Below are 20627 nucleotides of genomic sequence, written 5' to 3' on the forward strand. Positions count from 1 at the left end.
AGTGCAATTGAGAGAAAAAAACTTTCTGCTTTTGAAATGCTCTAAAAGGAATTAGATGAAATAAGTTTCTTTAGAGAATATAGGATGGCTTCAATCATTACAAATTAAAACCAGTGGAATTACACATTAGATGCTACAAATTTTCATAGCAGTTTTCTGAAAAAGCAGAATAATAAATATTCACATTTGGATCATGTGGTGCTGTGGCTTAGTTGGTTAAAGCGCCTGTCTTGTAAACAGGAGATCCTGAGTTCAACTCTCAGCAGTACCTTGTTTTCATCTTCTCAAGAATAAGCTTCCTGTCTTAAAGCAAGTGTTTTACCTGAGTGCAAACTCAAATTTGCCATTGTTCCAGCCCTACTGATAGTGCAATTGTGAGATTAAGTATCTCATCTAAATGCTGAAAAGGAATTAAGACTGCTTCAAGCTTGACAATTTAACCAATGGATTTTATTTTGAAATGCCTCCACATTCCGCATCTGACTCTCTAAGCAGTCTTTCCAATATATCACATCTTTTTGTGATTTAGCCAAGTTGGTCAAAGAGCCTGTTTAGTAAACAGAAAATCTTGATTTCGAATGTCAGCAGTGCTTTCCTTTCTTCATGTCAGTTTGGGGCTGTTAGTCGAAAAAGAGGACTTTCACTTTTGTTTGACATCAAACATGTCTTTCCCAAATCCCTAATAAAGTGCAATTGAGAGAAAAAAAACTTTCTGCTTTTGAAATGCTCTAAAAGGAATTAGATGAAATAAGTTTCTTTAGAGAATATAGGATGGCTTCAAGCATTACAAATTAAAACCAGTGGAATTTGAGTGAAAAAAAAAATTTGCTTTTGAAATGCTCTAAAAGGAATTAGATGAAATAACTTTCTTTAGAGAATATAGGATGGGCTCAAGCATTACAAATTAAAACCAGTGGAATTACACATTAGATGCTACAAATTTTCATAGCAGTTTTCTGAAAAAGCAGAATAATAAATATTCACCTATGGAACATGTGGTGCTATGGCTTAGTTGGTTAAAGCGCCTGTCTCGTAAACAGGAGATCCTGAGTTCAATTCTCAGCAGTACCGTGTTTTCATCTTCTCAAGAATAAGCTTCCTATCTTAAATCAGGTGTTTTACCTGTGTGCAAACTCAAATTTGCCATTGTTCCAGCCCTACTCATAGTGCAATTGTGAGATTAAGTATCTCATCTAAATGCTGAAAAGGAAGTAAGACTGCTTCAAGCTTGACAATTTAACCAATGGATTTTATTTTGAAATGCCTCCACTTTCCGCATCTGACTCTCTAAGCAGTCTTTCCAATATATCACATCTTTTTGTGATGTAGCCAAGTTGGTCAAAGAGCCTGTTTAGTAAACAGAAAATCTTGATTTCGAATGTCAGCAGTGCTTTCCTTTCTTCATGTCAGTTTGGGCTGTTAGCCGAAAAAGAGGACTTTCACTTTTGTTTGACATCAAACATGTCTTTCCCAAATCCCTAATAAAGTGCAATTGAGAGAAAAAAACTTTCTGCTTTTGAAATGCTCTAAAAGGAATTAGATGAAATAAGTTTCTTTAGAGAATATAGGATGGCTTCAATCATTACAAATTAAAACCAGTGGAATTACACATTAGATGCTACAAATTTTCATAGCAGTTTTCTGAAAAAGCAGAATAATAAATATTCACATTTGGATCATGTGGTGCTGTGGCTTAGTTGGTTAAAGCGCCTGTCTCGTAAACAGGAGATCCTGAGTTCAACTCTCAGCAGTACCTTGTTTTCATCTTCTCAAGAATAAGCTTCCTGTCTTAAAGCAGGTGTTTTACCTGAGTGCAAACTCAAATTTGCCATTGTTCCAGCCCTACTCATAGTGCAATTGTGAGATTAAGTATCTCATCTAAATGCTGAAAAGGAATTAAGACTGCTTCAAGCTTGACAATTTAACCAATGGATTTTATTTTGAAATGCCTCCACATTCCGCATCTGACTCTCTAAGCAGTCTTTCCAATATATCACATCTTTTTGTGATTTAGCCAAGTTGGTCAAAGAGCCTGTTTAGTAAACAGAAAATCTTGATTTCGAATGTCAGCAGTGCTTTCCTTTCTTCATGTCAGTTTGGGGCTGTTAGTCGAAAAAGAGGACTTTCACTTTTGTTTGACATCAAACATGTCTTTCCCAAATCCCTAATAAAGTGCAATTGAGAGAAAAAAACTTTCTGCTTTTGAAATGCTCTAAAAGGAATTAGATGAAATAAGTTTCTTTAGAGAATATAGGATGGCTTCAAGCATTACAAATTAAAACCAGTGGAATTTGAGTGAAAAAAAAAATTTGCTTTTGAAATGCTCTAAAAGGAATTAGATGAAATAACTTTCTTTAGAGAATATAGGATGGGCTCAAGCATTACAAATTAAAACCAGTGGAATTACACATTAGATGCTACAAATTTTCATAGCAGTTTTCTGAAAAAGCAGAATAATAAATATTCACATTTGGATCATGTGGTGCTGTGGCTTAGTTGGTTAAAGCGCCTGTCTCGTAAACAGGAGATCCTGAGTTAAACTCTCAGCAGTACCTTGTTTTCATCTTCTCAGGAATAAGCTTCCTATCTTAAAGCAGGTATTTTGCCTGAGTGCAAACTCAAATTTGCCATTGTTCCAGCCCTACTGATAGTGCAATTGTGAGATTAAGTATCTTATCTAAATGCTGAAAAGGAATTAAGACTGCTTCAAGCTTGACAATTTAAACAATGGATTTTATTTTGAAATGCCTCCACTTTCCGCATGTGACTCTCTAAGCAGTCTTTCCAATATATCGCATCTTTTTGTGATTTAGCCAAGTTGGTCAAAGAGCCTGTTTAGTAAACAGAAAATCTTGATTTCGAATGTCAGCAGTGCTTTCCTTTCTTCATGTCAGTTTGGGGCTGTTAGCCGAAAAAGAGGACTTTCACTTTTGTTTGACATCAAACATGTCTTTCCCAAAGCCCTAATAAAGTGCAATTGAGAGAAAAAAAATTTCTGCTTTTGAAATGCTCTAAAAGGAATTAGATGAAATAAGTTTCTTTAGAGAATATAGGATGTCTTCAATCATTACAAATTAAAACCAGTGGAATTTAAGTAAAAAAATTTTGCTTTTGAAATGCTCTAAAAGGAATTAGATGAAATAACTTTCTTTAGAGAATATAGGATGGCTTCAATCATTACAAATTAAAACCAGTGGAATTACACATTAGATGCTACAAATTTGCATAGCAGTTTTCTGAAAAAGCAGAATAATAAATATTCACATTTGGATCATGTGGTGCTGTGGCTTAGTTGGTTAAAGCGCCTATCTCGTAAACAGGAGATCCTGAGTTCAACTCTCAGCAGTACCTTGTTTTCATCTTCTCAAGAATAAGCTTCCTGTCTTAAAGCAGGTGTTTTACCTGAGTGCAAACTCAAATTTGCCATTGTTCCAGCCCTACTGATAGTTCAATTGTGAGATTAAGTATCTCATCTAAATGCTGAAAAGGAATTAAGACTGCTTCAAGCTTGACAATTTAACCAATGGATTTTATTTTGAAATGCCTCCACTTTCCGCATCTGACTCTCTAAGCAGTCTTTCCAATATATCACATCTTTTTGTGATTTAGCCAAGTTGGTCAAAGAGCATGTTTAGTAAACAGAAAATCTTGATTTCGAATGTCAGCAGTGCTTTCCTTTCTTCATGTCAGTTTGGGGCTGTTAGTCGAAAAAGAGGACTTTCACTTTTGTTTGACATCAAACATGTCTTTCCCAAATCCCTAATAAAGTGCAATTGAGAGAAAAAAACTTTCTGCTTTTGAAATGCTCTAAAAGGAATTAGATGAAATAAGTTTCTTTAGAGAATATAGGATGGCTTCAAGCATTACAAATTAAAACCAGTGGAATTTGAGTGAAAAAAAAATTTGCTTTTGAAATGCTCTAAAAGGAATTAGATGAAATAACTTTCTTTAGAGAATATAGGATGGGCTCAAGCATTACAAATTAAAACCAGTGGAATTACACATTAGACGCTACAAATTTTCATAGCAGTTTTCTGAAAAAGCAGAATAATAAATATTCACATTTGGATCATGTGGTGCTGTGGATTAGTTGGTTAAAGCGCTTGTCTCATAAACAGGAGATCTTGAGTTCAACTCTCAGCAGTACCTTGTTTTCATCTTATCAAGAATAAGCTTCCTATCTTAAATCAGGTGTTTTACCTGTGTGCAAACTCAAATTTGCCATTGTTCCAGCCCTACTGATAGTGCAATTGTGAGATTAAGTATCTCATCTAAATGCTGAAAAGGAAGTAAGATTGCTTCAAACTTGACAACTTAACCAATGGATTTTATTTTGAAATGCCTCCACTTTCCGCATCTGACTCTCTAAGCAGTCTTTCCAATATATCACATCTTTTTGTGATGTAGCCAAGTTGGTCAAAGAGCCTGTTTAGTAAACAGAAAATCTTGATTTCGAATGTCAGCAGTGCTTTCCTTTCTTCATGTCAGTTTGGGCTGTTAGCCGAAAAAGAGGACTTTCACTTTTGTTTGACATCAAACATGTCTTTCCCAAAGCCCTAATAAAGTGCAATTGAGAGAAAAAAACTTTCTGCTTTTGAAATGCTCTAAAAGGAATTAGATGAAATAAGTTTCTTTAGAGAATATAGGATGGCTTCAATCATTACAAATTAAAACCAGTGGAATTACACATTAGATGCTACAAATTTGCATAGCAGTTTTCTGAAAAAGCAGAATAATAAATATTCACATTTGGATCATGTGGTGCTGTGGCTTAGTTGGTTAAAGCACCTGTCTCGTAAACAGGAGATCCTGAGTTCAACTCTCAGCAGTACCTTGTTTTCATCTTCTCAAGAATAAGCTTCCTGTCTTAAAGCAGGTGTTTTACCTGAGTGCAAACTCAAATTTGCCATTGTTCCAGCCCTACTGATAGTTCAATTGTGAGATTGAGTATCTCATCTAAATGCTGAAAAGGAATTAAGACTGCTTCAAGCTTGACAATTTAACCAATGGATTTTATTTTGAAATGCCTCCACTTTCCGCATCTGACTCTCTAAGCAGTCTTTCCAATATATCACATCTTTTTGTGATTTAGCCAAGTTGGTCAAAGAGCCTGTTTAGTAAACAGAAAATCTTGATTTCGAATGTCAGCAGTGCTTTCCTTTCTTCATGTCAGTTTGGGGCTGTTAGTCGAAAAAGAGGACTTTCACTTTTGTTTGACATCAAACATGTCTTTCCCAAATCCCTAATAAAGTGCAATTGAGAGAAAAAATCTTTCTGCTTTTGAAATGCTCTAAAAGGAATTAGATGAAATAAGTTTCTTTAGAGAATATAGGATGGCTTCAAGCATTACAAATTAAAACCAGTGGAATTTGAGTGAAAAAAAAAATTTGCTTTTGAAATGCTCTAAAAGGAATTAGATGAAATAACTTTCTTTAGAGAATATAGGATGGGCTCAAGCATTACAAATTAAAACCAGTGGAATTACACATTAGACGCTACAAATTTTCATAGCAGTTTTCTGAAAAAGCAGAATAATAAATATTCACATTTGGATCATGTGGTGCTGTGGATTAGTTGGTTAAAGCGCCTGTCTCATAAACAGGAGATCTTGAGTTCAACTCTCAGCAGTACCTTGTTTTCATCTTATCAGGAATAAGCTTCCTATCTTAAATCAGGTGTTTTACCTGTGTGCAAACTCAAATTTGCCATTGTTCCAGCCCTACTGATAGTGCAATTGTGAGATTAAGTATCTCATCTAAATGCTGAAAAGGAAGTAAGATTGCTTCAAACTTGACAACTTAACCAATGGATTTTATTTTGAAATGCCTCCACTTTCCGCATCTGACTCTCTAAGCAGTCTTTCCAATATATCACATCTTTTTGTGATGTAGCCAAGTTGGTCAAAGAGCCTGTTTAGTAAACAGAAAATCTTGATTTCGAATGTCAGCAGTGCTTTCCTTTCTTCATGTCAGTTTGGGCTGTTAGCCGAAAAAGAGGACTTTCACTTTTGTTTGACATCAAACATGTCTTTCCCAAAGCCCTAATAAAGTGCAATTGAGAGAAAAAAACTTCCTGCTTTTGAAATGCTCTAAAAGGAATTAGATGAAATAAGTTTCTTTAGAGAATATAGGATGGCTTCAATCATTACAAATTAAAACCAGTGGAATTACACATTAGACTCTACAAATTTTCATAGCAGTTTTCTGAAAAAGCAGAATAATAAATATTCACATTTGGATCATTTGGTGCTGTGGCTTAGTTGGTTAAAGCGCCTGTCTCGTAAACAGGAGATCCTGAGTTCAACTCTCAGCAGTACCTTGTTTTCATCTTCTCAAGAATAAGCTTCCTGTCTTAAAGCAGGTGTTTTACCTGAGTGCAAACTCAAATTTGCCATTGTTCCAGCCCTACTGATAGTGCAATTGTGAGATTAAGTATCTCATCTAAATGCTGAATAGGAATTAAGACTGCTTCAAGCTTGACAATTTAACCAATGGATTTTATTTTGAAATGCCTCCACATTCCGCATCTGACTCTCTAAGCAGTCTTTCCAATATATCACATCTTTTTGTGATTTAGCCAAGTTGGTCAAAGAGCCTGTTTAGTAAACAGAAAATCTTGATTTCGAATGTCAGCAGTGCTTTCCTTTCTTCATGTCAGTTTGGGGCTGTTAGTCGAAAAAGAGGACTTTCACTTTTGTTTGACATCAAACATGTCTTTCCCAAATCCCTAATAAAGTGCAATTGAGAGAAAAAAACTTTCTGCTTTTGAAATGCTCTAAAAGGAATTAGATGAAATAAGTTTCTTTAGAGAATATAGGATGGCTTCAAGCATTACAAATTAAAACCAGTGGAATTTGAGTGAAAAAAAAATTTTGCTTTTGAAATGCTCTAAAAGGAATTAGATGAAATAACTTTCTTTAGAGAATATAGGATGGGCTCTAGCATTACAAATTAAAACCAGTGGAATTACACATTAGATGCTACATATTTTCATAGCAGTTTTCTGAAAAAGCAGAATAATAAATATTCACATATGGATCATGTGGTGCTGTGGCTTAGTTGGTTAAAGCGCCTGTCTCGTAAACAGGAGATCCTGAGTTCAACTCTCAGCAGTACCTTGTTTTCATATTCTCAAGAATAAGCTTCCTATCTTAAAGCAGGTGTTTTACCTGTGTGCAAACTCAATTTTGCCATTGTTCCAGCCCTACTCATAGTGCAATTGTGAGATTAAGAATCTCATCTAAATGCTGAAAAGGAAGTAAGACTGCTTCAAGCTTGACAATTTAACCAATGGATTTTATTTTGAAATTTCTCCATTTTCCGCATCTGACTCTCTAAGCAGTCTTTCCAATATATCACATCTTTTTGTGATTTAGCCAAGTTGGTCAAAGAGCCTGTTTAGTAAACAGAAAATCTTCATTTCGAATGTCAGCAGTGCTTTCCTTTCTTCATGTCAGTTTGGGGCTGTTAGCCGAAAAAGAGGACTTTCACTTTTGTTTGACATCAAACATGTCTTTCCCAAAGCCCTAATAAAGTGCAATTGAGAGAAAAAAAATTTCTGCTTTTGAAATGCTCTAAAAGGAATTAGATGAAATAAGTTTCTTTAGAGAATATAGGATGTCTTCAATCATTACAAATTAAAACCAGTGGAATTTAAGTAAAAAAATTTTGCTTTTGAAATGCTCTAAAAGGAATTAGATGAAATAACTTTCTTTAGAGAATATAGGATGGCTTCAATCATTACAAATTAAAACCAGTGGAATTACACATTAGATGCTACAAATTTGCATAGTAGTTTTCTGAAAAAGCAGAATAATAAATATTCACATATAGATCATGTGGTGCTGTGGCTTAGTTGGTTAAAGCGCTTGTCAAGAATAAGCTTCCTATCTTAAAGCACGTGTTTTACCTGAGTGCAAACTCAAATTAGCCATTGTTCCAGCCCTACTCATAGTGCAATTGTGAGATTAAGTATCTCATCTAAATGCTGAAAAGAGGAAGACTGCTTCAAGCTTGACAATTTAACCAATGGATTTTATTTTGAAATGCCTCCACTTTCCGCATCTGACTCTCTAAGCAGTCTTTCCAATATATCACATCTTTTTGTGATTTAGCCAAGTTGGTCAAAGAGCCTGTTTAGTAAACAGAAAATCTTGATTTCGAATGTCAGCAGTGCTTTCCTTTCTTCATGTCAGTTTGGGGCTGTTAGTCGAAAAAGAGTACTTTCACTTTTGTTTGACATCAAACATGTCTTTCCCAAATCTCTAATAAAGTGCAATTGAGAGAAAAAAACTTTCTGCTTTTGAAATGCTCTAAAAGGAATTAGATGAAATAAGTTTCTTTAGAGAATATAGGATGGCTTCAAGCATTACAAATTAAAACCAGTGGAATTTGAGTGAAAAAAAAATTTGCTTTTGAAATGCTCTAAAAGGAATTAGATGAAATAACTTTCTTTAGAGAATATAGGATGGGCTCAAGCATTACAAATTAAAACCAGTGGAATTACACATTAGATGCTACAAATTTTCATAGCAGTTTTCTGTAAAAGCAGAATAATAAATATTGACATATGTATCATGTGGTGCTGTGGCTTAGTTGGTTAAAGCGCCTGTCTCGTAAACAGCAGATCCTGAGTTCAACTCTCAGCAGTACCTTGTTTTCATCTTCTCAAGAATAAGCTTCCTATCTTAAAGCATGTGTTTTACCTGTGTGCAAACTCAAATTTGCCAATGTTTCAGCCCTACTCATAGTGCAATTGTGAGATTAAGTATCTCATCTAAATGCTGAAAAGGAAGTAAGACGGCTTCAAGCTTGACAATTTAACCAATGGATTTTATTTTGATATGCCTCCACTTTCCGCATCTGACTCTCTAAGCAGTCTTTCCAATATATCACATCTTTTTGTGATTTAACCAAGTTGGTCAAAGAGCCTGTTTAGTAAACAGAAAATCTTGATTTCGAATGTCAGCAGTGCTTTCCTTTCATCATGTCAGTTTGGGGCTGTTAGCCGAAAAAGAGGACTTTCATTCTTGTTTGACATCAAACATGTCTTTCCCAAAGCCCTAATAAAGTGCAATTGAGAGAAAAAACTTTGTGCTTTTGAAATGCTCTAAAAGGAATTAGATGAAATAAGTTTCTTTAGAGAATATAGGATGGCTTCAAGCATTACAAATTAAAACCAGTGGAATTTGAGTGAAAAAAAAAATTTGCTTTTGAAATGCTCTAAAAGGAATTAGATGAAATAACTTTCTTTAGAGAATATAGGATGGGCTCAAGCATTACAAATTAAAACCAGTGGAATTTAAGTAAAAAAATTTTGCTTTTGAAATGCTCTAAAAGGAATTAGATGAAATAAGTTTCTTTAGAGAATATAGGATGGCTTCAATCATTACAAATTAAAACCAGTGGAATTACACATTAGATGCTACAAATTTTCATAGCAGTTTTCTAAAAAAGCAGAATAATAAATATTCACATTTGGATCATGTGGTGCTGTGGCTTAGTTGGTTAAAGTGCCTGTCTCGTAAACAGGAGATCCTGAGTTCAACTCTCAGCAGTACCTTGTTTTCATCTTCTCAAGAATAAGCTTCCTATCTTAAATCATGTGTTTTACCTGTGTGCAAACTCAAATTTGCCATTGTTCCAGCCCTACTCATAGTGCAATTGTGAGATTAAGTATCTCATCTAAATGCTGAAAAGGAAGTAAGACTGCTTCAAGCTTGACAATTTAACCAATGGATTTTATTTTGAAATGCCTCCATTTTCCGCATCTGACTCTCTAAGCAGTCTTTCCAATATATCGCATCTTTTTGTGATTTAGCCAAGTTGGTCAAAGAGCCTGTTTAGTAAACAGAAAATCTTGATTTCGAATGTCAGCAGTGCTTTCCTTTCTTCATGTCAGTTTGGGGCTGTTAGCCGAAAAAGAGGACTTTCACTTTTGTTTGACATCAAACATGTCTTTCCCAAATCCCTAATAAAGTGCAATTGAGAGAAAAAAACTTTCTGCTTTTGAAATGCTCTAAAAGGAATTAGATGAAATAAGTTTCTTTAGAGAATATAGGATGGCTTCAAGCATTACAAATTAAAACCAGTGGAATTTGAGTGAAAAAAAAAATTTGCTTTTGAAATGCTCTAAAAGGAATTAGATGAAATAACTTTCTTTAGAGAATATAGGATGGGCTCAAGCATTACAAATTAAAACCAGTGGAATTACACATTAGATGCTACAAATTTTCATAGCAGTTTTCTGAAAAAGCAGAATAATAAATATTCACATATGAATCATGTGGTGCTGTGGCTTAGTTGGTTAAAGCGCCTGTCTCGTAAACAGGAGATCCTGAGTTCAACTCTCAGCAGTACCTTGTTTTCATCTTATCAAGAATAAGCTTCCTATCTTAAATCAGGTGTTTTACCTGTGTGCAAACTCAAATTTGCCATTGTTCCAGCCCTACTCATAGTGCAATTGTGACATTAAGTATCTCATCTAAATGCTGAAAAGGAAGTAAGATTGCTTCAAACTTGACAACTTAACCAATGGATTTTATTTTGAAATGCCTCCACTTTCCGCATCTGACTCTCTAAGCAGTCTTTCCAATATATCACATCTTTTTGTGATGTAGCCAAGTTGGTCAAAGAGCCTGTTTAGTAAACAGAAAATCTTGATTTCGAATGTCAGCAGTGCTTTCCTTTCTTCATGTCAGTTTGGGCTGTTAGCCGAAAAAGAGGACTTTCACTTTTGTTTGACATCAAACATGTCTTTCCCAAAGCCCTAATAAAGTGCAATTGAGAGAAAAAAACTTTCTGCTTTTGAAATGCTCTAAAAGGAATTAGATGAAATAAGTTTCTTTAGAGAATATAGGATGGCTTCAAGCATTACAAATTAAAACCAGTGGAATTTGAGTGAAAAAAAAATTGCTTTTGAAATGCTATAAAAGGAATTAGATGAAATAACTTTCTTTAGAGAATATAGGATGGGCTCAAGCATTACAAATTAAGACCAGTGGAATAACACATTAGATGCTACAAATTTTCATAGCAGTTTTCTGAAAAAGCAGAATAATAAATATTCACAAATGGATCATGTGGTGCTGTGGCTTAGTTGTGTCTTGTAAACAGGAGATCCTGAGTTCAACTCTCAGCAGTACCTTGTTTTCATCTTCTCAAGAATAAGCTTCCTATCTTAAAGCAGGTGTTTTACCTGTGTGCAAACTCAAATTTGCCATTGTTCCAGCCCTACTCATAGTGCAATTGTGAGACTAAGTATCTCATCTAAATGATGAAAAGGAAGTAAGACTGCTTCAAGCTTGACAATTTAACCAATGGATTTTATTTTGAAATGCCTCCATTTTCCGCATCTGACTCTCTAAGCAGTCTTTCCAATATATCGCATCTTTTTGTGATTTAGCCAAGTTGGTCAAAGAGCCTGTTTAGTAAACAGAAAATCTGAATGTCGAAAATCGAATGTCAGCAGTGCTTTCCTTTCTTCATGTCAGTTTGGGGCTGTTAGCCGAAAAAGAGGACTTTCACTTTTGTTTGACATCAAACATGTCTTTCCCAGAGCCCTAATAATGTGCAATTGAGAGAAAAAAACTTTCTGCTTTTGAAATGCTCTAAAAGGAATTAGATGAAATAAGTTTCTTTAGAGAATATAGGATGGCTTCAATCATTACAAATTAAAACCAGTGGAATTTAAGTAAAAAAAAATTTGCTTTTGAAATGCTCTAAAAGGAATTAGATGAAATAACTTTCTTTAGAGAATATAGGATGGGCTCAAGCATTACAAATTAAAACCAGTGGAATTACACATTAGATGCTACAAATTTTCACCAAGTTGGTCAAAGAGCCTGTTTAGTAAACAGAAAATCTTGATTTTGAATGTCAGCAGTGCTTTCCTTTCATCATGTCAGTTTGGGGCTGTTAGCCGAAAAAGAGGACTTTCATTCTTGTTTGACATCAAACATGTCTTTCCCAAAGCCCTAATAAAGTGCAATTGAGAGAAAAAAACTTTCTGCTTTTGAAATGCTCTAAAACGAATTAGATGAAATAAGTTTCTTTAGAGAATATAGGATGGTTTCAAGCATTACAAATTAAAACCAGTGGAATTTTAGTGAAAAAAAAAATTTGCTTTTGAAATGCTCTAAAAGGAATTAGATGAAATAACTTTCTTTAGAATATATAGGAAGGGCTCAAGCATTACAAACTAAAACCAGTGGAATTACACGTTAGATGCTACAAATTTTCATAGCAGTTTTCTGAAAAAGCAGAATAATAAATATTCACATATGGATCATGTTGTCCTGTGGCTTAGTTGGTTAAAGCGCCTGTCTCGTAAACAGGAGGTCCTGGGTTCAACTCTCAGCAGTACCTTTTTTCATCTTCTCAAGAATAAGCTTCCTATCTTAAATCAGGTGTTTTACCTGTGTGCAAACTCAAATTTGCCATTGTTCCAGCCCTACTCATAGTGCAATTGTGAGATTAAGTATCTCACAATCTCACAATCTAAATGCTGAAAAGGAAGTAAGACTGCTTCAAGCTTGACAATTTAACCAATGGATTTTATTTTGAAATGCCTCCACTTTCCGCATCTGACTCTCTAAGCAGTCTTTCCAATATATCACATCTTTTTGTGAATAAACCAAGTTGGTCAAAGAGCCTGTTTAGTAAACAGAAAATCTTGATTTTGAATGTCAGCAGTGCTTTTCTTTCATCATGTCAGTTTGGGGCTGTTAGCCGAAAAAGAGGACTTTCATTCTTGTTTGACATCAAACATGTCTTTCCCAAAGCCCTAATAAAGTGCAATTGAGAGAAAAAAACTTTCTGCTTTTGAAATGCTCTAAAAGGAATTAGATGAAATAAGTTTCTTTAGAGAATATAGGATGGCTTCAAGCATTACAAATTAAAACCAGTGGAATTTGAGTGAAAAAAAAATTTGCTTTTGAAATTCTCTAAAAGGAATTAGATGAAATAACTTTCTTTAGAGAATATAGGATGGGCTCAAGCATTACAAACTAAAACCAGTGGAATTACACATTAGATGCTACAAATTTTCATAGCAGTTTTCTGAAAAAGCAGAATAATAAATATTCACATATGGATCATGTGGTGCTGTGGCTTAGTTGATTAAAGCGCCTGTCTTGTAAACAGGAGCTTCCTATCTTAAATCAGGTGTTTTACCTGTGTGCAAACTCAAATTTGCCATTGTTCCAGCCCTACTGATAGCGCAATTGTGAGATTAAGAATCTCATCTAAATGCTGAAAAGGAAGTAAGACTGCTTCAAGCTTGACAATTTAACCAATGGATTTTATTTTGAAATGCCTCCATTTTCCGCATCTGACTCTCTAAGCAGTCTTTCCAATATATCACATCTTTTTGTGATTTAGCCAAGTTGGTCAAAGAGCCTGTTTAGTAAACAGAAAATCTTGATTTCGAATGTGAGCAGTGCTTTCCTTTCTTCATGTCAGTTTGGGGCTGTTAGCCGAAAAAGAGTACTTTCACTTTCGTTTGACATCAAACATGTCTTTCCCAAAGCCCTAATAAAGTGCAATTGAGAGAAAAAAAATTTCTGCTTTTGAAATGCTCTAAAAGGAATTAGATGAAATAAGTTTCTTTAGAGAATATAGGATGGCTTCAATCATTACAAATTAAAACAAGTGGAATTTAAGTAAAAAAATTTTGCTTTTGAAATGCTCTAAAAGGAATTAGATAAAATAACTTTCTTTAGAGAATATAGGATGGGCTCAAGCATTACAAATTAAAACCAGTGGAATTACACATTAGATGCTACAAATTTTCATAGCAGTTTTCTGAAAAAGCAGAATAATAAATATTGACATATGGATCATGTGGTGCTGTAGCTTAGTTGGTTAAAGCGCCTGTCTCGTAAACAGGAGATCCTTAGTTCAACTCTCAGCAGTACCTTGTTTTCATCTTCTCAAGAATAAGCTTCCTATCTTAAAGCATGTGTTTTACCTGTGTGCAAACTCAAATTTGCCATTGTTGCAGCCCTACTCATAGTGCAATTGTGAGATTAAGTATCTCATCTAAATGCTGAAAAGGAAGTAAGACTGCTTCAAGCTTGACAATTTAACCAATGGATTTTATTTTGAAATGCCTCCACTTTCCGCATCTGACTCTCTAAGCAGTCTTTCCAATATATCACATCTTTTTGTGATTTAGCCAAGTTGGTCAAAGAGCCTGTTTAGTAAATAGAAAATCTTGATTTCAAATGTCAGCAGTGCTTTCCTTTCTTCATGTCAGTTTGGGGCTGTTATCCGAAAAAGAGGACTTTCACTTTTGTTTGACATCAAACATGTCTTTCCCAAAGCCCTAATAAAGTGCTATTGAGAGAAAAAAACTTTCTGCTTTTGTAATGCTCTAAAAGGAATTAGATGAAATAAGTTTCTTTAGAGAATATAGGATGGCTTCAAGCATTACAAATTAAAACCAGTGGAATTTGAGTGAAAAAAAAAATTTGCTTTTGAAATGCTCTAAAAGGAATTAGATGAAATAACTTTCTTTAGAGAATATAGGATGGCTTCAATCATTACATATTAAAACCAGTGGAATTACACATTAGATGCTACAAATTTTCATAGCAGTTTTCTGAAAAAGCAGAATAATAAATATTCACATTTGGATCATGTGGTGCTGTGGATTAGTTGGTTAAAGCGCCTGTCTCATAAACAGGAGATCCTGAGTTCAACTCTCAGCAGTACCTTGTTTTCATATTCTCAAGAATAAGCTTCCTATCTTAAATAAGGTGTTTTACCTGTGTGCAAACTCAAATTTGCCATTGTTCCAGCCCTACTGATAGTGCAATTGTGAGATTAAGAATCTCATCTAAATGCTGAAAAGGAAGTAAGACTGCTTCAAGCTTGACAATTTAACCAATGGATTTTATTTTGAAATTCCTCCATTTTCTGCATCTGACTCTCTAAGCAGTCTTTCCAATATATCACATCTTTTTGTGATTTAGCCAAATTGGTCAAAGAGCCTGTTTAGTAAGCAGAAAATCTTGATTTCGAATGTCAGCAGTGCTTTCCTTTCTTCATGTCAGTTTGGGGCTGTTAGCCGAAAAAGAGGACTTTCACTTTTGTTTGACATCAAACATGTCTTTCCCAAAGCCCTAATAAAGTGCTATTGAGAGAAAAAAACTTTCTGCTTTTGAAATGCTCTAAAAGGAATTAGATGAAATAAGTTTCTTTAGAGAATATAGGATGGCTTCAAGCATTACAAATTAAAACCAGTGGAATTTGAGTGAAAAAAAAAATTGTTTTTGAAATGCTCTAAAAGGAATTAGATGAAATAACTTTCTTTAGAGAATATAGGATGGCTTCAATCATTACAAATTAAAACCAGTGGAATTACACATTAGATGCTACAAATTTTCATAGCAGTTTTCTGAAAAAGCAGAATAATAAATATTCACATTTGGATCATGTGGTGCTGTGGCTTAGTTGGTTAAAGCGCCTGTCTTGTAAACAGGAGATACTGAGTTAAACTCTCAGCAGTACCTTGTTTTCATCTTCTCAAGAATAAGCTTCCTATCTTAAAGCAAGTGTTTTACCTGAGTGCAAACTCAAATTTGCCATTGTTCCAGCTCTACTGATAGTGCAATTGTGAGATTAAGTATCTCATCTAAATGCTGAAAAGGAAGTAAGACTGCTTCAAGCTTGACAATTTAACCAATGGATTTTATTTTGAAATGCCTCCATTTTCCGCATCTGACTCTCTAAGCAGTCTTTCCAATATATCACATCTTTTTGTGATTTAGCCAAGTTGGTCAAAGAGCCTGTTTAGTAAACAGAAAATCTTGATTTCGAATGTCAGCAGTGCTTTCCTTTCTTCATGTCAGTTTGGGGCTGTTAGCCGAAAAAGAGTACTTTCACTTTCGTTTGACATCAAACATGTCTTTCCCAAAGTCCTAATAAAGTGCAATTGAGAGAAAAAAAATTTCTGCTTTTGAAATGCTCTAAAAGGAATTAGATGAAATAAGTTTCTTTAGAGAATATAGGATGGCTTCAATCATTACAAATTAAAACAAGTGGAATTTAAGTAAAAAAATTTTGCTTTTGAAATGCTCTAAAAGGAATTAGATGAAATAACTTTCTTTAGAGAATATAGGATGGGCTCAAGCATTACAAATTAAAACCAGTGGAATTACACATTAGATGCTACAAATTTTCATAGCAGTTTTCTGAAAAAGCAGAATAATAAATATTGACATATGGATCATGTGGTGCTGTAGCTTAGTTGGTTAAAGCGCCTGTCTCGTAAACAGGAGATCCTGAGTTCAACTCTCAGCAGTTCCTTGTTTTCATCTTCTCAAGAATAAGCTTCCTATCTTAAAGCATGTGTTTTACCTGTGTGCAAACTCAAATTTGCCATTGTTCCAGCCCTACTCATAGTGCAATTGTGAGATTAAGTATCTCATCTAAATGCTGAAAAGGAAGTAAGACTGCTTCAAGCTTGACAATTTAACCAATGGATTTTATTTTGAAATGCCTCCACTTTCCGCATCTGACTCTCTAAGCAGTCTTTCCAATATATCACATCTTTTTGTGATTTAGCCAAGTTGGTCAAAGAGCCTGTTTAGTAAATAGAAAATCTTGATTTCAAATGTCAGCAGTGCTTTCCTTTCTTCATGTCAGTTTGGGGCTGTTAGCCGAAAAAGAGGACTTTCACTTTTGTTTGACATCAAACATGTCTTTCCCAAAGCCCTAATAAAGTGCTATTGAGAGAAAAAAACTTTCTGCTTTTGAAATGCTCTAAAAGGAATTAGATGAAATAAGTTTCTTTAGAGAATATAGGATGGCTTCAATCATTACAAATTAAAACAAGTGGAATTTAAGTAAAAAAATTTTGCTTTTGAAATGCTCTAAAAGGAATTAGATGAAATAACTTTCTTTAGAGAATATAGGATGGGCTCAAGCATTACAAATTAAAACCAGTGGAATTACACATTAGATGCTACAAATTTTCATAGCAGTTTTCTGAAAAAGCAGAATAATAAATATTGACATATGGATCATGTGGTACTGGAGCTTAGTTGGTTAAAGCGCCTGTCTCGTAAACAGAAGATCCTGAGTTCAACTCTCAGCTGTACCTTGTTTTCATCTTCTCAAGAATAAGCTTCCTATCTTAAAGCATGTGTTTTACCTGTGTGCAAACTCAAATTTGCCATTGTTCCAGCCCTACTCATAGTGCAATTGTGAGATTAAGTATCTCATATGAATGCTGAAAAGGAAGTAAGACTGCTTCAAGATTGACAATTTAACCAATGCATTTTATTTTGAAATGCATCCACTTTCCGCATCTGACTCTCTAAGCAGTCTTTCCAATATATCACATCTTTTTGTGATTTAGCCAAGTTGGTCAAAGAGCCTGTTTAGTAAATAGAAAATCTTGATTTCAAATGTCAGCAGTGCTTTCCTTTCTTCATGTCAGTTTGGGGCTGTTAGCCGAAAAAGAGGACTTTCACTTTTGTTTGACATCAAACATGTCTTTCCCAAATCCCTAATAAAGTGCTATTGAGAGAAAAAACTTTCTGCTTTTGAAATGCTCTAAAAGGAATTAGATGAAATAAGTTTCTTTAGAGAATATAGGATGGCTTCAAGCATTACAAATTAAAACCAGTGGAAATTGAGTGAAAAAAAAAATTTGCTTTTGAAATGCTCTAAAAGGAATTAGATGAAATAACTTTCTTTAGAGAATATAGGATGGGCTCAAGCATTACAAATTAAAACCAGTGGAATTACACATTAGATGCTACAAATTTTCATAGCAGTTTTCTGAAAAAGCAGAATATTAAATATTCTCATATGGATCATGTGGTGCTGTGGCTTAGTTGGTTAAAGCGCCTGTCTCATAAACAGGAGATCCTGAGTTCAACTCTCAGCAGTACCTTGTTTTCATCTTCTCAAGAATAAGCTTCCTATCTTAAAGCAGGTGTTTTACCTGAGTGCAAACTCAAATTTGCCATTGTTCCAGCCCTACTGATAGTGCAATTGTGAGATTAAGTATCTCATCTAAATGCTGAAAAGGAAGTAAGACTGCTTCAAGCTTGACAATTTAACCAGTGGATTTTATTTTGAAATGCCTCCATTTTCCGCATCTGACTCTCTAAGCAGTCTTTCCAATATATCACATCTTTTTGTGATTTAGCCAAGTTGGTCAAAGAGCCTGTTTAGTAAACAGAAAATCTTGATTTCGAATGTCAGCAGTGCTTTCCTTTCTTCATGTCAGTTTGGGGCTGTTAGCCAAAAAAGAGTACTTTCACTTTCGTTTGACATCAAACATGTCTTTCCCAAAGCCCTAATAAAGTGCAATTGAGAGAAAAAAAATTTCTGCTTTTGAAATGCTCTAAAAGGAATTAGATGAAATAAGTTTCTTTAGAGAATATAGGATGGCTTCAATCATTACAAATTAAAACAAGTGGAATTTAAGTAAAAAAATTTTGCTTTTGAAATGCTCTAAAAGGAATTAGATGAAATAACTTTCTTTAGAGAATATAGGATGGGCTCAAGCATTACAAATTAAAACCAGTGGAATTACACATTAGATGCTACAAATTTTCATAGCAGTTTTCTGAAAAAGCAGAATAATAAATATTGACATATGGATCATGTGGTGCTGTAGCTTAGTTGGTTAAAGCGCCTGTCTCGTAAACAGGAGATCCTGAGTTCAACTCTCAGCTGTACCTTGTTTTCATCTTCTCAAGAATAAGCTTCCTATCTTAAAGCATGTGTTTTACCTGTGTGCAAACTCAAATTTGCCATTGTTCCAGCCCTACTCATAGTGCAATTGTGATATTAAGTATCTCATCTAAATGCTGAAAAGGAAGTAAGACTGCTTCAAGCTTGACAATTTAACCAATGGATTTTATTTTGAAATGCCTCCATTTTCCGCATCTGACCCTCTAAGCAGTCTTTCCAATATATCACATCTTTTTGTGATTTAGCCAAGTTGGTCAAAGAGCCTGTTTAGTAAACAGAAAATCTTGATTTCGAATGTCAGCAGTGCTTTCCTTTCTTCATGTCAGTTTGGGGCTGTTAGCCGAAAAAGAGGACTTTCACTTTTGTTTGACATCAAACATGTCTTTCCCAAAGCCCTAATAAAGTGCTATTGAGAGAAAAAAACTTTCTGCTTTTGAAATGCTCTAAAAGGAATTAGATGAAATAAGTTTCTTTAGAGAATATAGGATGGCTTCAAGCATTACAAATTAAAACCAGTGGAATTTGAGTGAAAAAAAAAAATTGTTTTTGAAATGCTCTAAAAGGAATTAGATGAAATAACTTTCTTTAGCGAATATAGGATGGCTTCAATCATTACAAATTAAAACCAGTGGAATTACACATTAGATGCTACAAATTTTCATAGAAGTTTTCTGAAAAAGCAGAATAATAAATATTCACATTTGTATCATGTGGTGCTGTGGCTTAGTTGGTTAAAGCGCCTGTCTCGTAAACAGGAGATCCTGAGTTAAACTCTCAGCAGTACCTTGTTTTCATCTTCTCAAGAATAAGCTTCCTATCTTAAAGCAGGTGTTTTACCTGAGTGCAAACTCAAATTTGCCATTGTTCCAGCCCTACTGATAGTGCAATTGTGAGACTAAGTATCTCATCTAAATGCTGAAAAGGAAGTAAGACTGCTTCAAGCTTGACAATTTAACCAATGGATTTTATTTTGAAATGCCTCCATTTTCCGCATCTGACTCTCTAAGCAGTCTTTCCAATATATCACATCTTTTTGTGATTTAGCCAAGTTGGTCAAAGAGCCTGTTTAGTAAACAGAAAATCTTGATTTCGAATGTCAGCAGTGCTTTCCCTTCTTCATGTCAGTTTGGGGCTGTTAGCCAAAAAAGAGTACTTTCACTTTCGTTTGACATCAAACATGTCTTTCCCAAAGCCCTAGTAAAGTGCAATTGAGAGAAAAAAAATTTCTGCTTTTGAAATGCTCTAAAAGGAATTAGATGAAATAAGTTTCTTTAGAGAATATAGGATGGCTTCAATCATTACAAATTAAAACAAGTGGAATTTAAGCAAAAAAATTTTGCTTTTGAAATGCTCTAAAAGGAATTAGATGAAATAACTTTCTTTAGAGAATATAGGATGGGCTCAAGCATTACAAATTAAAACCAGTGGAATTACACATTAGATGCTACAAATTTTCATAGCAGTTTTCTGAAAAAGCAGAATAATAAATATTCACATATGGATCATGTGGTGCTGTGGCGTAGTTGGTTAAAGTGCCTGACTCGTAAACAGGAGATCCTGAGTTCAACTCTCAGCAGTACCTTGTTTTCATCTTCTCAAGAATAAGCTTCCTATCTTAAAGCAGGTGTTTTACCTGTGTGCAAACTCAAATTTGCCATTGTTCCAGCCCTACTGATAGTTCAATTGTGAGATTAAGTATCTCATCTAAATGCTGAAAAGGAAGTAATATTGCTTCAAACTTGACAACTTAACCAATGGATTTTATTTTGAAATGCCTCCACTTTCCGCATCTGACTCTCTAAGCAGTCTTTCCAATATATCACATCTTTTTGTGATGTAGCCAAGTTGGTCAAAGAGCCTGTTTAGTAAACAGAAAATCTTGATTTCGAATGTCAGCAGTGCTTTCCTTTCTTC

At 34.5% G+C, this 20627-nt stretch overlaps 18 non-coding genes across 18 annotated transcripts; all 18 read left to right on the plus strand.

The window, feature by feature from the left end:
* The first annotated feature begins 197 nt into the window (after positions 1–197).
* TRNAT-UGU (transfer RNA threonine (anticodon UGU)) lies at positions 198–271 on the plus strand. The gene has a single exon. It is a non-coding gene; the product is annotated as a tRNA-Thr (tRNA).
* A 726-nt stretch (positions 272–997) lies between these two features.
* Positions 998–1071, plus strand: TRNAT-CGU (transfer RNA threonine (anticodon CGU)). The gene has a single exon. It is a non-coding gene; the product is annotated as a tRNA-Thr (tRNA).
* A 611-nt stretch (positions 1072–1682) lies between these two features.
* On the plus strand, positions 1683–1756 carry TRNAT-CGU (transfer RNA threonine (anticodon CGU)). The gene has a single exon. It is a non-coding gene; the product is annotated as a tRNA-Thr (tRNA).
* Positions 1757–2481: 725 nt separating this feature from the next.
* TRNAT-CGU (transfer RNA threonine (anticodon CGU)) lies at positions 2482–2555 on the plus strand. Its single transcript has one exon. It is a non-coding gene; the product is annotated as a tRNA-Thr (tRNA).
* Positions 2556–3277: 722 nt separating this feature from the next.
* Positions 3278–3351, plus strand: TRNAT-CGU (transfer RNA threonine (anticodon CGU)). The gene has a single exon. It is a non-coding gene; the product is annotated as a tRNA-Thr (tRNA).
* Positions 3352–4760: 1409 nt separating this feature from the next.
* On the plus strand, positions 4761–4834 carry TRNAT-CGU (transfer RNA threonine (anticodon CGU)). The gene has a single exon. It is a non-coding gene; the product is annotated as a tRNA-Thr (tRNA).
* A 1410-nt stretch (positions 4835–6244) lies between these two features.
* TRNAT-CGU (transfer RNA threonine (anticodon CGU)) lies at positions 6245–6318 on the plus strand. The gene has a single exon. It is a non-coding gene; the product is annotated as a tRNA-Thr (tRNA).
* A 725-nt stretch (positions 6319–7043) lies between these two features.
* Positions 7044–7117, plus strand: TRNAT-CGU (transfer RNA threonine (anticodon CGU)). Its single transcript has one exon. It is a non-coding gene; the product is annotated as a tRNA-Thr (tRNA).
* A 1462-nt stretch (positions 7118–8579) lies between these two features.
* TRNAT-CGU (transfer RNA threonine (anticodon CGU)) lies at positions 8580–8653 on the plus strand. Its single transcript has one exon. It is a non-coding gene; the product is annotated as a tRNA-Thr (tRNA).
* Positions 8654–9487: 834 nt separating this feature from the next.
* TRNAT-CGU (transfer RNA threonine (anticodon CGU)) lies at positions 9488–9561 on the plus strand. The gene has a single exon. It is a non-coding gene; the product is annotated as a tRNA-Thr (tRNA).
* Positions 9562–10286: 725 nt separating this feature from the next.
* TRNAT-CGU (transfer RNA threonine (anticodon CGU)) lies at positions 10287–10360 on the plus strand. Its single transcript has one exon. It is a non-coding gene; the product is annotated as a tRNA-Thr (tRNA).
* A 1931-nt stretch (positions 10361–12291) lies between these two features.
* On the plus strand, positions 12292–12365 carry TRNAT-CGU (transfer RNA threonine (anticodon CGU)). Its single transcript has one exon. It is a non-coding gene; the product is annotated as a tRNA-Thr (tRNA).
* Positions 12366–13843: 1478 nt separating this feature from the next.
* Positions 13844–13917, plus strand: TRNAT-CGU (transfer RNA threonine (anticodon CGU)). The gene has a single exon. It is a non-coding gene; the product is annotated as a tRNA-Thr (tRNA).
* A 2319-nt stretch (positions 13918–16236) lies between these two features.
* On the plus strand, positions 16237–16310 carry TRNAT-CGU (transfer RNA threonine (anticodon CGU)). The gene has a single exon. It is a non-coding gene; the product is annotated as a tRNA-Thr (tRNA).
* Positions 16311–17032: 722 nt separating this feature from the next.
* On the plus strand, positions 17033–17106 carry TRNAT-CGU (transfer RNA threonine (anticodon CGU)). Its single transcript has one exon. It is a non-coding gene; the product is annotated as a tRNA-Thr (tRNA).
* Positions 17107–17830: 724 nt separating this feature from the next.
* Positions 17831–17904, plus strand: TRNAM-CAU (transfer RNA methionine (anticodon CAU)). Its single transcript has one exon. It is a non-coding gene; the product is annotated as a tRNA-Met (tRNA).
* A 722-nt stretch (positions 17905–18626) lies between these two features.
* On the plus strand, positions 18627–18700 carry TRNAT-CGU (transfer RNA threonine (anticodon CGU)). Its single transcript has one exon. It is a non-coding gene; the product is annotated as a tRNA-Thr (tRNA).
* Positions 18701–19425: 725 nt separating this feature from the next.
* Positions 19426–19499, plus strand: TRNAT-CGU (transfer RNA threonine (anticodon CGU)). Its single transcript has one exon. It is a non-coding gene; the product is annotated as a tRNA-Thr (tRNA).
* The last annotated feature ends 1128 nt before the right edge of the window (positions 19500–20627 follow it).

This window comes from Dendrobates tinctorius, unplaced genomic scaffold, assembly GCF_039654945.1.
Source record: "Dendrobates tinctorius isolate UK_male_01 unplaced genomic scaffold, ASM3965494v1 ptg000254l, whole genome shotgun sequence".
NCBI classification, from domain to species: Eukaryota; Metazoa; Chordata; class Amphibia; order Anura; family Dendrobatidae; genus Dendrobates; species Dendrobates tinctorius.